At 40.4% G+C, this 18,356-nt stretch overlaps 1 protein-coding gene across 4 annotated transcripts in view; it reads right to left on the bottom strand.

The window, feature by feature from the left end:
• Window positions 1–18,356, bottom strand: part of ELMO1 (engulfment and cell motility 1) — a 314,961-nt gene that overhangs the window by 269,909 nt on the left and 26,696 nt on the right. The window contains exon 1 of one of the 4 annotated variants that reach the window (XM_075083578.1): window positions 12,943–13,069. The exons of the other annotated variants lie outside the window; for them this stretch is intronic. The gene's annotated coding sequence lies outside the window, so the exon portion shown is untranslated. Of the gene's footprint in view, window positions 1–12,942; window positions 13,070–18,356 lie in introns of those variants that run through there. 4 annotated transcript variants of the gene reach the window in all.

Below are 18,356 nucleotides of genomic sequence, written 5' to 3'. Positions count from 1 at the left end.
TCCAGTGGTGCACAGTGTGTTAGACACTGCCCAGTAAAATAAGGAAGGCACAACCCCTGGTGTGAAACACTTCCAATTTAGTAAGCAATTCTTATGATGTGAATGAAGAACTAGAACTGATTTCAACTGCTTTTTGTTATGCCAGCAGCAGTCAAGCAGTGAAAAGGATACGGATGTTGCTAAAGGGTCTAGTTATGGAGTTTTGTCAAGTGCAATTCCTTTTTCTCTCCCAGTGGGATCCGAGAAGCACTGACACGTAAGAGCAACTTTGCAGCTCATTTTTACAATGTTTGAAGGCAACAGGATGCATGTACAAGCACGAGTGTATGAAGTGGAGGAGGGGTCTGAGGAAAAGGAAGGGAGTTTCCCATTATTTTCCCTAATGCATGCATGCAGCTGTAACCTGGAGGAGGTTTAAGCAACTTCCATGCTAAGCAGCACACCATTTTATAATTTGAGGGAAAGAAACCACAACCGAAACATCCCTACCATTTGAGTACACTTTCTTACATCAATAGGGTTTTCAGACCTATGATTGATTAGCCCATTAAAGTGCAAATTCTGCAAGTTATTACCACACACTGTATATTTCTGCAGCCATACTATTCAGTGCTTACAGTGATCTACTAAGTCAGAGTGATAAATACTCAAGTTAGAAACCAAAGTATGTTAAATTTAATGCAAAAATACATCAGCACAGACAAGCAAGCTCTCAATTTACCTGCCTGGCTCTGAGGGATTAATTCAGCACATATGTCAGTAAAACATATTGAATTTTCACCTTCTACCTATTCACTGCACATGGAAAACAGGATTTTAGTCATGTATGAAATGAGTTCTCAGTAGAACTTTAAAAAAAAAAAAACCACAAACAAACTTGTTTTGCAATTTCCGTGGCACTTCCCATACAAGGAACTCAAAGTACTTTAAATAATTTAAGGCTATCGAGCACATCTCTTAATAAACAAACTGTATTCCAACTCTATAGACAGGAGAAAAAATGAAGGCTAATAGGAGTTATGTGACTAACAGTTCTAGCTGTATATGAAAACAGCAGCCTGTAACAGCTCATTATTTCTTTTACAGAAGAGAGGTAATATTCAAACAGCAGGCCGGGTCATTTCATGAACAGCTTGAGTAAGGAAGTTAATGAATAAAAAACAACTGAAGGAAGGCTACGTGCATTTGAGAATTCAATAAAACAAAGCATGTGTTTCTTCTCCCTGGACAAAAGGCAGCATATTCAGTAATCACCTGAAGCTGGCACAGATACCCCCACTCCCTCTGCACAGGAAGGTTTTCCCATGGCATTTCTCAATGGCAAAACAAGACGAATGGAAGGGAGGGCAATAACGCAGCCAGGTCACGGCAGGACACCACGGGTGCCGGCAGGGAGCTGAGCCCTGGCCAGCCGTACAGGGACCCGCAGCGGGAGAGGAAGCACACGGGTCCCTCCGCTCCAGTCCTTACGTAAGTAACCACTTCTTGTCAAACCTCATCAGCTTCCTCCACTCAGCTCCCGCCGCCCCAGCAAACAGAAACTAAGTGGCAAGTTCAGCTGGAAGGTCCCTTGGGGACCAAGTCTGATTAACGATTTTAGAAAGATAATCCAACACTGGATTAATATCCCCCAAGAGAGTTATTTTTGGAGTTAAACTGCATGACTGAACAGCCGAGCCTTAGGAGCTGTAAACATGCTCTACCATCTCTGCAAGAAATAAAAACAGGGCACAAAAGCCAGGGGGCTGGATGTACACTGTATGTACATAAAAAGGCTTTCATGCTGCCTTCTTCCCTTTTCTTACGTGTTCGGCACTATTCACCTCTGAACTAGACAGGAGCCAAAGACCTAGCAGACCCATGTCAATAAAATCCACAGATGCTTTGCCACAAATGGAAGATAAAGCTACGGGAGCTATGAGCTATATTCTAGTAAGTGATGGAAACGAGAGGGTGATCTCAGAGAAGAGACAAGCCAGGCAGGCTGCTACCCCTCCTCTGCAGCAGCCACCAACACTGCAGGAAGACCTGACCCTACTTGAACAGACTTCCACAGTTCAGAGCGGTCCATCAGCTTTCCCGAAAGGAATGTTCCTTTGATGCTGAATCCACAATCTGCTGATCAATAATGCACTATTAGCCCAGGGATGAACCATTTTGTATTATGGTAAAATGAGCTTTGGACCCTTCAGGTTTACTTTTCCTCTCCAAAATACCTGAAAACCTAGCATTGGAGGAGATTTTAGGAATATGGATGTGAAATATACAGAACAGGACAGTTTTTGCCACTGGCGAAGCCACCCAGGAAAGAAGGTGAATATTCATGTGGTTATCACCTGTCTGAGTCTTATACACCCATAACTTTTCATTTTCATTCGAAGTATTTTACCTTCCCCACAGCCATCTTGTTGTTCCTCTCCTTAGGAAGCATTTTATGTGGTTGAGGTTCCACTACCATTGACAGGCACACTTTCAAAAAAGTACTCTTCAAATCTAGAGAGAAAAATAGGCTTTAAAGGGTGCTTGAAAAGAAAAGGTGGAGAGAAACACAACAGACTGGATGTACTCAGAATACAGGCAAGCAGGCTGTCTGGTCTTGCTTCTGAAGCACATATTGAAGCATACCAGAAAAATTCAGGTACTTATTTAACTTGAACTCCCCCGCTTCTTGGAAGATCATGCTCCTTCTACTAAGGAACTTTTAGTTACAGATCTGTAATTCAGAAGAGAGAGGACTGAAAACTTGGTTTTGATTATTCAAGGTATCTGAACTTTTGTGACAATTTAATGAACACTCACATACCATCCAGTCAGATAAAGATGCTCTGTTTACTAAAGATATTGATATCTGAGCTCTTCAAACTAGAGATCAAGAAATTACCAAACCCAAGTATTCAGAAGACTTTTAATTTCTTGGAATACAAACAAACAAAAAAAAAGAAAACAAAAAACCACAGACCAACCAACGAAACCCAAAGAACCCACAACCACCACCATACCAACAATAAGCCGGCAGTCAATGAGGTAAGGTCTATCTAGCTTCACAAAAAAAGCATATTTTTTCAGAGATGCTGAGTACCTGCCTAGCACATAGAATTTAAAGACCATGGAAGGTACCAAGTACAGAAACAAAATCAAAATCAAACACTACTCTGAATGAAGCATTAGAATCCACTTAAGCTTTTCACAGTTTATCAGGCCTTGCCACGTCATTTGGGGTTGTTTCTCGTCATTGGGCTGTATTCCAGATGTTGCTAAATTGAGGCAAGCAGCAAAAAATATCCCTTAAAATCCAGCTGAATACAATTTTCTTTTCCTGCCTCTCAGGGTAGTCTCACATAACCTGATAGGTAGGAGGGAAATAATGGGAAAAAGATGAAGCCTCAATTTCAGCCAGCACTGCTGCCATTCTTAAAGGGTTGTAAGGACAGAATGAAAGTTTTCAGCAATAAGAAAGCTGGAGGGGAGAAGAAGGGAAAAAGGAAACAGGTACTGTGATATAGCAACTAAAATAAAGCAATGCTAAATATTACAACTCAAAAGGATGGCTGTAATTTTATTTTTGGGGGGGCGGAGGTATGGGTGGGGCTCCTTTTTATTGCTTAAAACTCCAAAGGAGTCCAATGTAACTAGAAACACAGTAAGTTTGTAAGAGGCTGGTTGAAAATACAATGAAGAGAAACAGAGAAATTTCCTCAAAACTTCTGTGACTCAGGAAAGCAATTTTGAATAGAATACTACTAGAAGAAACCGAATAAATAAAGATCACAGTCCTCTTTCTAGCACTAGGATGATCTGGCTGTGGTACTTGGTACTTCCCTGGCATGTGGATAAATCAGAGGGCTAGAAAGGACACACAAAAGGACATCTTGAGTCAAGATGATAACACTTTATTGCTTCGTTTCAGCAGAGGCTGAATCAAGACAATGATGACTGGCTGTATCCCAAAGGAGATAACAGATACAAGAAGATAAGCCCATGGTTGGGAGAAACCCCAAAACTTCCTGCTAGAAGCAAGATGAAGCAGCTGTATAAAAAACAAAGAATTTTTTACCCTGTCAATGCTTATGGCACATACAGAGGAACTAATGGTACAGTCAGGAAGTTAGCAGTCAAATAGAGGAAGAGAGGGCAACAGAGATGCATGAATGCTAAAGGAAATAACCAAGTTAACTTCGACAGGATGTCGAAGGTTGAAACAAACAGAATAATTTTCTAAAGAACTCATCCTGCAAAGAAAAGTACTGTGAAAAAGAGAGATACGTTGATACTCCACAGGGAATAAGTAGAGCTTGATGCTCATTGTGCTCATCAGAAGTAAAAGAAACAGAAAAGAAAGACTGGATACCATTTGTAAGTCTAATGAAGACACAAAAGTTTTGAGGACACCAGCCTTTTGCTTCAGACACTGACACTGCTCTTCAAAGATGACAAAAAGCAAGAGAAGGAGAAAAAACCACACCTGTCAGTAATATAGCAGCTGAAAGCAGCTCCATCTACAGAGGTGTTCCTATCAGCACTTTCTCTTATACTTACTGAAATCAGTGCATCAAAACAGCTAACAGTCAAAACACCCCACGTTTTCCTGACTTCTCAGCACTAGACAGTCCCTGTAGACTCCTAGCTCTTTGCCAGTTCACACTTTCATATTCACAAAGAATAATTTGCCCTTAACAGTGCCTGCTCTCTGAAGGACATTCAGCAAAACAAGTCTGCAAACAGGAAACACTGTGATGGTCACCCAGGAAGAAGAAAAAAAGCATGGCACAGTAAATATTAGAAATCTTGTCTCTAGCTAAAATGTGTGGAATAACTCGAGCTATTCTGCATTACAGAGACTATCTCCAAACAATATCAGTTGAGACTAATCTGGCATTTTAATGGACATTATTAAACTCACTTTGGAAACAGGAATACAGAGATGATATGGAAACAAACGCAGACACAGTCACATCCAAAAAAAACACTACTGTACATATCCCCATCCTTTGACGCCACCCTGCTTTGCTAAGTACTGCTCAGCCGGTGTACCTGAAGCCAGGAACCACTGTTTCAGGGACATCCCATCCAGTTATTACTCTCCCTTTCAATGCTGACAGATACCTTGGGACCATCATTTTTAATTCTAGATGAGGAAGAGCTTGCATACCTGAGCAATCTTCTCAATTATCCAGCCAGGTTAACCGTAAGGTCATTGAGGTAGAATACAAGCAAAAACATACTGAAGAGCCCAAGAACAGGGCAAGCTCCAAGTTCATACAACCAGAACACAAACAGTATTTCAGAGGAATGCTAGAAGCCTTTCAGAAGAAACTTGACTACAAGATCACAGCAGTGCCAACACTCTGCTCAGCCAGCCCATTTTCAGGGGAGATGTATCCTGTGTAAAGTTTGATAAGCTGCATTAAATGTGACACTTGTTAACAGAAGATCTGGATATTTCAACATGAGACTACCCCTTGCTCATCTCTGTATTGCAAGACCATGAGTAGCAGCTGATCCTGCTTGAGCATGGGGGTTAGACAAGATGACTTCCAGTAGTCCCTTCCAGCCTCAACCATTGAGTGATTTGTGAGTACACTGATATAATGACTTTAAGCACTCTTCAAATCCTAGCCTGTCCATCTGTGTTCAAATATTGTGCCTTTTCTGTACTCAGCTGTGCACACAATAAGCAAAAAGAGCTGCTTTTGTAGCAGATTGCCTTCTATGCCATAACAAGATTCTCTGAGCACACTAAACTAGCCATTGGTTACAATTTAGGAACAACAATCTCCATAACTCTTCCCAGCTGGCATCCAAAAGCACCCATTCAAAAAATCTCAGCCTTCCATAACTTGAGCTAAGATTTTAAAGATCAAGATGAAACTTTACTTCTGGCAGGAAAACTACTGTAAATTGCTTTAGTGTTACAGTCTAATACCTCACATTCAAGCATTGGGTACAATTTGTGGTCACCCCATAATTCTGCTGCACACTTTATTCAACATTGAAATCCACATAGCCCAGGCAAAGAGGAAAGAGTGATGCAAACATCATCCTTCTACTGGTTTGAGTCATTATCTCTAGAGAGTCATGCTGTTTAAGCAGCGGACAACAGTTGAAAAGCTTACCGTCTCTCCCTTTTAGCAGGGACAGCAGGTCAGGCAATGTGTTTACTCCAAAATTACAACCCGCGTGTCAACTTAAAACCCCACTGAATCTAATTTATGCTGGGCTATTTTAAAAAAAAAAAAAAAAAAAAAAAAGAGAGAGAAGGGGGGGAGCCACCAATTCAGCCACTGCAGTTGAAGCTAGAAGAGAGGTGTTAGGATTGTCTCCTGTTTTACTATCAGAAAAAAAGTGGAAGTACTTTAACAAAGAAACCCAACTCATGAAAAATACTAGCTAATTTAGTAAATATGTTTACTTCATTGTTCAGGTAAGAAGTAATTTTCAATTAAAATGTCACCTTTGTAGTATATATGATCTGCTTCTCCAAGTATCTTCTGTCTCATTAAGAACTATAATTACAAAGGTTCTCTAAGACTCCCCAAATGGCTACGGCTAATACTGACTGTCAAAAGCTGATGATGGCACAGCTGTGTTTCCCTATCCCCATGCTCCAGTGGAAGCTCCTGCTCCAGCCTCTCTGGGAGCATGCATAGTTATGCCAAGAATGAGTAAAACACTCACTGTTTCCAAATTGGCTAATCAACAAACTGAGTGCTTAACCTTCCCAGAATACATGCATCCAGACAAAGCAACCAGCACTGTCTGCACACTGAGGACTCAACTGTGCCAGCCACATTATTCTGCAATACGACTCGTGGCAGTTTCCTTTTCAGGAGCCAGAACATGAATTTTCACCAATTACTACTGCAACTCAATCAACTGCTATCAAAACACCTATTCAGAATGAACTTGCTGTGTGATGCTTTTCTCTATTATCCTAAAAACAAATAGAGTGCCTCAAATATTTGATACCCTCTTGATTCTTCCCAGGAGTTATTGCCAAGTATTTCACCTCTTAAGAACTTACAAATGCTAACTACAGAACAGGGAGAGACTGGCAGCAACAGGCAAAAGGACACTATGCCTTTGCTGCATCATAACGTGCATGACTAACTTATTGTATAACAAAAAAATGGATCCTCATAACTATTTTATGTTTAAAATATTGTAATACATACATCATCTTGAGCCACCACCCTTATGTTCTCCACTAAAATTAAATCTTTCTACTCCAAAAGTCTCAGGTTTCTGCCATTCAAAGTCCAGTTCCACAGCAGATCTGACGTCTCTGCTTCCCCAATGTCACGGCCTGGCCTCCTCCTCCCCAGTGCCAGCACTGGCCCTTGTCCAGCAGGTCAGTTCAGAGAGATGAACTGTCCAAAAACTAACCCCACAAAACAAAAACAAATACACATTTTAAAGCCAGATTAGCCCCTTGAATGCATTTGCCGCTCACTCACCTGAGCACCAGGACCACCATAAGGCATGGGTAGGGGCAAAGAAAAAAGAAATAACCTGCTCATCTTAAACCATCACGGAAACACTCCCTGTGCCAAGAAAGAGGATTTATTTCACCTGTGCAAAGTTCATGGCACACAGCTGAGATTCAATTCCATAGAGGAGAACGATGTAAAAATATGCAATTACTAAGTTCATTACAGTATGTTTCATTAACTCAATGAGCTCCTTTATAATTGTAACAGACATTAAAAGATTAAAGTATTTGGATAAACTCCAAGTACATTTTTAGTGCTCTGATGATTGCCAGAGTTCATATCTTCAGAAATATAAAGTAACATCCCTTCACCAAGTCCCCTGTGAGAGAAACCACTGTTTATCCTTCCCGCTTTCAGACTTTAGTGTTCCCAAATTAAATTTTCCCATTGCACTTGGGGTGAGGGGTAGTAAATCACTGTTCGGTTAACTGTCTAGTTCAGTTTGACATAGTTAGAAGTGTTTCCAAATAAAGCTGTCAATTGAAGTTGACCATTTTGAACTTCCTAGAGGGCTAACACCTGGCTGAAAAGCCCTTTGTGTGAAAATGGCAACACTAAAACAAAGCACAACACAGTAACTCCATGGCACTTTTCATCTGCTTTCAGTAGTAATTTAACATCAGTAGATCTCTAATGTTCAAGTAGTAAATGTGATTTAGCTATTAATCTCTTTAAAACAGAACAGAGTCCTCTTTCTGCCTTTCAGTAAAGCACTTCTCTGCTGTGAAGACTAAAATATAGCTGTACAGGTTTGGCAGCATGGTGACAACAATAAACAAAGCCTCATCCACTCTCATTTTATGCTATATTAAGCAATATTCACAGGTAGTACAATGAAAGTATAAGCATTTCCAAAAAGCCACGGTGCACATCTCTACTAAACGAATACTCTATTTTCTTTTCTCTACCCCCACCGCATCTTACAGCACACTGATGCTTCACATTACATTTTTTGCAGTCTTCGTGCTGCATTCAGAGAACCATAGCCACAGTCCACCAGAAGGTCTTAATTTGGAGTAAGGAGTATGATCAGGAACGATACGTCCTTTTTCCAAATCTGCCAAACAACTTGCCCTGCAAAAAACTAAGTGGACTCCACGATACGAGTCCCATTTCAGCTACAGTCCCCTACTCCCAACAGGGGGTTCTGCCGTTCTGTCAGAGCTGGATGTGACTTCCTTCTACCTTGCTTGGAAGATTACTCCAGCACATAGGGCTCACAAAGACATGTTCTCCACAACACGCAGTTCCCAATTGCTGCTTCTTGATCCGGGCACACAAAACCTAAGAGGACAGCATACATGAGGGATGAAGCAAAATATATTTTTGAAGATTATTTTTGAAGTTTCCTTTTCATATGTGCCATTCTCCAAACTCTGGAGCAGATTCCTGCTAGGCACACCACCTTCACAATCTCCCTTCTTTGGGTGTTAAAGAATTAGATGGATTTCAACAAGACAGAAAAATGTATTCTTGCATTTGCAAAACGAACCTCTTGAGACACAAAAGCCCCAGATTCTTATTTGACCTTCGCATCACTGAGAGAATGTAATCATTAGCAGCTAGCATAAGATACACCAGAGAAAAATAAAATGAAAAAAAACACCTGCAAATAGACCTTCCATCTACCAAGTTTTTCCTCACAGCACTGATTAAAGAACTCCCTACCACACGTAGTAATCACACTGTTTAAATGAACAGAAAGTCTGCTTCAAAGACGAGGATGTTAAACTTGGAACGAAGAACACTTGTGTTTAATTTTCTTTTACTCAAAGGCTTTGTATGTGGCCACATACTTGCCCTTTGGCTCTCTGTGCCTCCAACGGCCAACTATAAAATGGGGCACCACACTTCCTCAGAGAAGTTGAGGGGCATTTAGAGGCTACAGAGGGTTGTATCTAAATCAGGTTGACAGATTACCCAGAATGGGCAGCCGCCTTTATTTATTCATGTGCTCGGACAAATTGCTCACCCGGTTGTTCTTGCATTTTACCCTTCCTGGCCCTCAAGGTCCTGAAAGCAGAGGCTGGCTTACTTATTTCTTGCTACCATCCTTAGTTTGAATACAACACCTGCCATTAAAAACCAGAGGTAGAAGCGGAGGATGCAGCTTCAGAGTCTGCTGGAAAAAGTCTCTGTTCTTTTTACCATTTCAGAGCATATTGCTGCAGTTATTCATCACACAGGGCTTCTCACAAGAATCCCACATATGGGCTTTGGGATGGGACAGAAAAGGGTAAACCATTTTGTGGCCAATAAATGTAGCCATTGCCTTCCAATTCTTTAACTCTGCCAAATTAAAAGATTCATTACCAGCACAAAATGACAAATACATTTCTAGGTGGATTACACACTTCAAAACAAATCAGCAAGGGAAACTAATTTCCCAGGCAAAATAAAAGCATCACCATAATACCCATTTAAGCCAAGACTGAAAGAGCACGCAGAACACGCTGTAGGGAGCAAGTCTAAAGTCTCATTGCCATTTTTCTTTACATACAAAGCCATTTTTCCGTACGATGAGAGTCCCTGAGGCACACACAATGTCGGCAGAGCCAATCAAAATGGAAATACTCTGAAACAGCCCAGTGAGCAACTACTGCTCCCCTCTTTACCACGTTCTTCCTTCTACTCAGGCTTTCATCATTTAATATGGGTGACTTTGCAAAACACTGTGTGCTTTGGTTTCAGAGCCCTGAAAGTTTAAGCTGTTCTCTAACTTCGAAATAACCTGTCATCTGACTCCTTGGTTCAGTCATTCCTGGCAACTATCTTATTTTCAGAACACACACGACAGGAAGAGACCACTGTCCTGTGACAGTTACCTCTTTCTAGCCCCAAATAATCTCTGTAGTTTTACACAGTGAAATTAATGCATGGTTGCTGGCTACCCTACCCTCCCACCTTTGCTTTTAGTCATTTAATTGCTGAAGTGGAAACACAGATGCTAAAAGAGACAGGCACATGACAGAAAACAATTGCCTTTTGCTTTGAAGATACATAACGCGACAGCAAGATGAAAAATTCCACAACTAGGAAGGATCCCAATTTTCTCAGGGTAAGACACTCAAAGCATCTTGCATGGAACAGTTTCATCTCTAACAAAATCAAATTGAATTGTTCCCAGTAAATTGAGGAGTTGCCTGTTTTTAACAGTTCCTTTCTTAAATCTGTCACTATCTACCCTGGTTCATTAATCAAGCTTATTTAAGAAAGAAGAATCATATCTTAAAAGGAAGGCGGCAGCAAGGTAGTTTTGCATGCCACCCGCCAAGCTAACTACAATATGTGTTGCTGCTTTCTGTTAAGAGAAACTCAACCACGCCAAAGGTTGGCAGTTTATTCTAGCAGCTGAGAAGTAAAAAGCCTTGTTGAGCACGTTTTCCTTTTGAGCAGCTACACGTGTGATGATGTATGCAGCAGAACTATTAGTTTGTGTGAGAAGGTCGGTCTCTGCTGTCAGGCCGTGTCCCTCTAAATTTTCATTTTCAAGTATGCAAAAATATATTACATTTTTATATAGATGAAAAAGCTAGCAGTGATACCCGTAGAAGCTGCTTTCAAGCATTTTAGATTAAATGTCATCTAAAGCATGATTTGACCTGGATCTAGATTTTTAATTATTGACTTATACTATGTGCATTAAAAGTCACTGGAGTCAAAGTCATTTGTATTTAAGATACTATTTTTGCTTTTGTATGAATTTTAAAAGTGATGACAGCTTTAAGACCCACTAGAGTAAGCAGGGATTAGGCTTTAATGTGCTTTCCTTACTTTTAGTATATAGAAGTTTCACATGATCAACTCAGAAAGAATAGCAACTGTCAGGAGTTCTACTATGTTCTTTTTAACAAGGATGAAGTGGGGAAACATTTATTTATTTTTAAACAGGACATTCTTTCATAGACGAAATCTAAGCATAATACTCACCTTTAGCCTAGGCAGTACAATTAATCTCTCACTTTCGGCACTTCCCCCCGCCCCCTTTCTTTTCTGACCATGTTTTATTTTGCTTTACATGACCCATTCTTCAAGCCTTCTTCCGCTCCCCCAAGGAGACTACATTCACACACACACCGACCATTTTTGCCCAGGTGGAGTTTGTACCAACTGCTGCTGCACTTGCACCTCAGCCAAAGCAAAATCCCAACTGAGATGCAACAGAGACATCTCACCCCTCCCCAATCTCCCTCTGCACTTTTGAGGCTTTTAAAGCACACAGAGGTAAAACCTTCACTGGCAATTTGCAAATTTCAGAAGTGCACATTGATATTTCATTCCTCCTGTATTTTTTTTGAAGTGTCAGATTCAAACAGTCTATGCTCTGCAAAAGCCAATTACTGTAGCTTTCATGAAGGTTAGAAGTTCAAAAGGAAAGCTGGTTTCTTCATTTAGCAGCCTCTTTCAACAATTCCGATAAAAAGATGCCAAAGAGTGAGCGGATGTGTAGGTATGGCAGCAAGGGGGATGAGGGCATGGGTCTCAAAGTTTTTAATCCTCTTATTTATGACTCCCCCTCTTCCACCAGGTTCTGACCTCACCCTCTTCAGGGCACACCATCCCAAATGCTAACTACCAGCAATGAGAAAAGACTAGGAGAAACACACATTTCCTGCTGTCTTCATTCGCACACGCAGAGAAAACAGTCCCCAAAGCACATTTTACCTTTGGGAAAATATGTCCCAGACACGCAAGGCATAACCACGAAAATTATACCTCTTTCTCAAGCTTGTAAGCTTACTACGCCTTTTCGCAAAATCCCCTTCCTGCTGACAGATATAAATCAAGAAAGCAAACTTACTCTGTGAAGTCAGAACTTCACATGGCCACAAAAGGCTTGTTTGGTGTTTTTTTTTTTTTACACTTAAAGTTAGCACGAGTATAAGCACTAGAAGTAGCACACCAAGTATTATCTTGCATTGGTTTTTCTAATGAAAATACACTGTAACCACAAAAGGAAAAGCTTACGGATCAGTAATGAAGGGACTGATTCATATGCCCCAAAGAACAAGTGCTGAACAATGTACACTCAGTGAGATTTCAGCTTTATCCCATATTAAAATAAAGCCACGTGCCTGATCTTTAACCCACTTTATTGTTTTTGCTTTTCAAGATAATGAAAGTAAGTACAAACAGAGGAGCTAGAAGATGACAATTTATCATGAAACCCTTATACACCAAATATTACAATAGCCATCAATCTTCCTTTGTCTCTCAAAAACGTCTATTTGTAGTTTTGAAGGACCACATGGGAATTCCAGTTTGAAAGTCACAAAAGTAGGCTGATGCGGAAAATAAAATACTACATCCCAAATGTAACATAACCTCTGCTACCGTACACAGACATTAGTTGGTCATCTGTCAATTCACTAAAATGCCAAATGCATTTGAAAGATATTAAAGTACCGACATGAAAAAAAGGAAAAGACCTTTGCAAAGGTCAGAGATTTACCCATTCTGAGTTGTGCGTGCATAAATCCTCAAATCCAAGGAACGACCGTGTGCTTTACACCACAGTATCTTATGTTCCAGACACCTTCCCCACCACAGAGTTTTTCACTGGAAAGCAAATCTGGATTAAAGTCATAACACAGGATGAGGTTTTATCCTTTTGGTGAGTCCCATTCCAGATGATGTTTGTTCTACATTACAAAGTGTGTCACACTTTCCATGGGGCACACTCAGGAAACTCCTAGCACAAAAAACAATGAACGGGATGTTGCAGGTCAGAGTAGAGCCACGCTCACTGAGTGAGAATATTTGAGGAAGCAGGGAGGACCTTGCAGTGTCTTTTATTACTCAACGCCTTCTTGGCCCCAGCCCCTGTATTTTACAGAGTTGGCATTTGTGGGATAAGCAAAGTTTACACACAGCCCTCTCTTGGCCAGAGCTGTCCCTTGGTTTTGTAAGAACTCAATGCCCCATCCAACTTTATAGGACCCTGGCAACCAAAAGGCACCTACGATAGCTTCACAGCTCATGCTCTTGGACCGTCTGTGTACCTAGCACTGGCCTGTTCTGCCAGTTCAAACTGAACACAGGACTACAGGCCTGTAGGGTTTGTTTTCTTTGAAGACTTCTGCTAATAAAACTATCACTGCTCAGAAGAATCCCTATAAGTTAGGTCTGATCTATTACTCCACTACTGTCCTGTGCCTAGAAATACCTTGTGCATTAATATTCCCACAGCAATAGGGCAGGCCCACAAAATGCAAGGGCAATACCTGTATGTTAAAGTTTCCCATACCCACAGGTGTACATAAGGTGGTGCTTACATCCTCACTGGAACTTTCCTATATAGAAAGGCCTTTGCATAGCACTTCAGTTGGATCAAAGCTTACACACCTTCCTGAAACACCTCCCAGTAAACCCCACACTCCCAGCTCTTGATGGATTCCACATAAGGACAGGTCCTGTGGGACCACAGGGGGGACCACAACTCTCGTCCTTCCCTGAGCCATGCTGGCTATAAGAAGAAGGAACCACTGAGAATTCTAATTCTTCAAGGAAACACTAAGATGTAAAAAACCAGTGGAAGTTCCTGAAGAACAGTAAGCTCCTGAGCACTGATCTTGCTTATAAAAGTAATCACCTTCATTTCACAATGATGAAGCCCCAGCCAGCATTTGCAGCAGCATGCATTTCTAGCTTCCCTATTTCAGATCTGGTTTTATTCATCAGACTTTCCACATGGTAATCCTAGAAGAGCAATTCTAATGCAATACTTTCAGCATCAAATTGGAGAGGCCTAATTTGTGGCCACAGCTGTGGCCTGTTATCTGTACTTCATCACTCCAATTCAGCACAACATAAACTCCATAATTCTTCAAACTCCGACACGCCTCTACACCACAACAGCAATTAATTTGCCTCTTCCAGCCTATGCCATTAAAATAAAACTGTAACATACCACAATCTGAAAATAAAACAAATTCAGTCCAAGCCCTACCCAGCCTCTTCATAATTCAAACAAAACCCCTGCAACTTCAGCATTTAAGAATTTAGACTTTTGTCAGAAATTATTTTTATTCATGTTTAATTTTAAATGTTACTGATAAATCTGAAGCAGTAACTTCGTATTAGCACCTAAACTACACCATTGGCTAAACTTTTTACAAGGACTTGGAAAAAAAATTTCTCCTATGGTCAAAACAAAAATAAAACTTACTGAAATGTTTTCATATTGACCTGGAAGAAGAAGAAAAAAAACCCACCTCACCAACTATTCCACTACAAAAAAATTAAGATTAAATGGCAGTTTCAAAGACAATGCAGTTTAAGAAATATCACCCTATAAATCTGTGAATAGGGGGTTCATTTGATAATACCCTCATTAGGTAAGCTACAGCCATTAAAGCCTTTTCCTGATAATATAGTAATTGGCTTTTCATATGAAGAAAAAAGGTTTTTGTCCTTTCACTTGCAAAGAAAAGTCAGTGGCTTTTATGACTCCACCCAACAGTAAAATAACATTCATCAGCTGGAATAACACTTCCTAGTTACATCGTAAAAAGAAACCTCACTTCAAAGTGAAGATGATTTTAGACTTGAATAAGTTTTTAATCAAAAAGGAAATTCACATTAAAGCCACCATGATTTTATTTGAGCTTTTATTCACTAAGCTTACTCAGCTCCATTCTCTCCTCTTGGAAGCAAGCAGAGTTCATACTAGTTCACTTATAATCCATATGGAGCATAGGACAAAAACACTTTGATATTCCCCTTAGCAATAAGACTAGCACACCAGGCAAGCATCCAAGAAGGAATACACTACTTCCAAGAAGAAACACACTACTTCCAAAATAAAACTGCATTTCATTAATTAAACATCCCATGCATGTGTCACAGCTGGACCACTCAAGCATCTCAGTGATTTAAGAGTGATCTCAGAATACAAACCTTTCAATAGGAGAGAGCCTAAATATGGCACACATCCCTTCATGTAAGGGCCAGCCCAGGAAAACAAACATGCAATTGCACTGGCAGAGCAACCTAGAAGACAATAACCTAAAGGCCAGGCAGCATCAGTTAAAAAGCAAGAGATGTTCAACCTTGCACACAGCACCCCTCCCTTGGCCTGAAGCCATTGTACCACAGTGCAGCAGAAATCCATCCTCTCCCAATCGGTGTGCTCTGCTCTCCATCACAATGTTAACCCGGACTCTGACCTTCAAATCTCTCTTGAGATCTGAAGATACTACTACTCCACCCAATCTATGAAAGCATTTCTTCTTCCCTTGGACTTGCCCACAGGACTAAAAGGGATGGTTGGTTTTTCACCCCCAACACCCAAGCCACTGGGCAAAGCCTGGAAAAAAGAACCAGAGCTCACCACCCACACCAGGAGTACCCAGCACCTGCCTGGGGAAAGCCATAAAGCTAGTTTTTGTTTCGTCCCTCCCTCTAGCTGGTTTGTTGTTTTGGGGTTTGTTTGTTTTGGGGTGTTCTGGGGTTTTTTTGGTGGGGGTTTTTTTGTTTCTTTTTGGGGGGGGAATATTTGCTAGTCTAGCTAGTGTCAATATTTTTTTAATATGGACCACTTGAAAATAAAGAAAAAAAAACAACCCCAAAAAATCGCAAAACACTAAAGCCCTGAAATGTACACATGCAACAGAAGACAGCAACATTAATACATTCGGTATGTAACAGGCACGCTGCTTTACCAAGTATTAAGGTACACATTCCAAGCTTGCTGGACCTCCAGAAGTTTTCCTGAGGCTTAACCAAATAGTAAGTGTAGCAGCAGCAAAGTTGGAAAGAGCAAGCAATTCAAACTTTAGCAATCCTCAAAATGTTTCTTGCAAGTTTTCCTAGAGGGCCTTTTCAAATTAATTATGCAAGATAGAGAGTGCTTTTCAGGCTTTGTCTTTCCCTTCCCTTTCTACTGTGACAGGTGTATTCTATAGGCACCTAAATTTTGCTACTCCCAGTACCTAAACATGAATCAAGAACTACCTTTCTCAGCTGGTACTCATTCTCTTCACTACTAAGGTGACTATTTAATCTTGCCATTTAAAAAAAATTGTATTGTTTATTATTAATCATTAGATTTACATTGCAATTTTAAAAGAACTATTTCTAAGCACACACTACTATGCACCAGAGCAAAAATCACATGGGTAACTAACTAAAACAAATCAAACCAAAGAAAAACAACCATTTATCACTGGAGGTTTAAAAAAATATATAAAATTTTAAAATATCAAAAAAGCCCACAACCCCCAAAATATAACCCAAACCACAACCAGCCTTCCAGAAACAAGCCGCTGATCATAGTTGTAATACATAATAAAAGATGAGATTCAGAGACAATAGTTTTATTGCATATTATAAAAATATGTCTCCATGTTTTACAGACCATATGCTATTTGATTCACTCCTTCCCATAGATGACAGCCTTCTTCCTTCTTTTGCTTTATCATCATGTCCTTTACTCTGCAGATACCAACTATCCTTTTCTGTCAGACTGATACAGACCTAAGCAAGTTCACAGCATGTGTTCTCTAACTCGTATTTAGCTTTGAAGTCTGCTGCTTGTACTTCATGACAGGAAACAGTCTTCTGCAACTCAGATTGTTTACCTTCTCCAGCTATACCAATTAGACTAATGAGAGTTGTTACCCCATGAACAAACCTTTTTTCAATGCATTCATTTAGCTTCATGAGCTCAGGCTTTTAGAATAGCACCAAGAGTTAATATTTGCAATATAACCACAGGAGCTTGTTTCACTGCTAACTTTTAGTGACCTCAGAGTTCTTAATAAAGATGTTCTGGAACTTCCCAGTTCAGATGTTGTTAGCATATACTATTAGGTATGCAAATATATATCATTACCCAGGTACAGACAAGTTCTGGGACTTGTCCATGGCTTGTGCTCACCGCAGCAATTAAAGGGCCAATTTGCACAACATCCCAGTACTCCCCTCCACAAAATTACTGATCCAAGACTGTTCATGATATGAACTGATGTAAGCTGTGCAGCTAGGGAACAGAGGTTTAGGGCACAGACTATAGCCAAGGTAAAGGTGTCTCTTGGTTTGGTAGGCTTCATTTTGATGAAACATGAAGGACCCCATACATCCTCAAGAATCCTACCACATAGGAGAAGGAATACATCAACTGCCCAAAATACCATCTACTTGTATGCAGCTTTGCAGTGTGGCAGCCCACTATGCATTCCTGCCCTGTAGATCTAGGTGCAGATTTTCTGCATAAGCTCTTCTGATAAGATCTTCACACCAAGGTCATGTAGACACTCAGTGTCAGAACTAGGTAGAGAGGAAAAAAAAAAAAGGGTGGTGAATTTTTTTTGCCATTGGTTTCCATGAGGGAAGGATTTTACCACTTAACTCCCAAATTCAAGCCTAGTGCTACAGCCATAAGAGCAACTTCTCACATCCATAGCAAGGAGTGCAGGAATCAAGAGAGATGCAAAAGGAGACCAACTACTGAAATGTGCAAAGTCTTTATTTCTCTAAGATACTGCATAGATTCTGAAGATGACTAAGAGTTTTATTCATGAAAAATCAACCCAAATAACTCAAAGAACACTCAGCGTGGGAGGTTCTTTTGCAAAAATTAAATAGCAATTGTGATGAAATAGTATCTTCTGCCGAGTTACCAAAGAATTTACATTTTGCTCATGCTCTTACCTATCTGTATATAGCCAGGAACCGTACACCAGGGATACTAGCCAATTTGTTATCTAAATGTGTAAAGTTATTTCAAAAGGGGGGGGGGGGGCAGAAGAGCAGGAAGCAAAAGGAAGGTTAATTTTAAAAACAATCCTAGGGCAAAATCGCTATTGCAGAGCTATCCAATAGATCTAACCTCCAGCTTACATCAGCTGCAGATCTGCACAGACC

Source organism: Phalacrocorax aristotelis, chromosome 2 (genome assembly GCF_949628215.1).
Source record: "Phalacrocorax aristotelis chromosome 2, bGulAri2.1, whole genome shotgun sequence".
Taxonomy (NCBI): Eukaryota; Metazoa; Chordata; class Aves; order Suliformes; family Phalacrocoracidae; genus Phalacrocorax; species Phalacrocorax aristotelis.
This window is presented reverse-complemented; position numbering and strand designations above follow the sequence as displayed.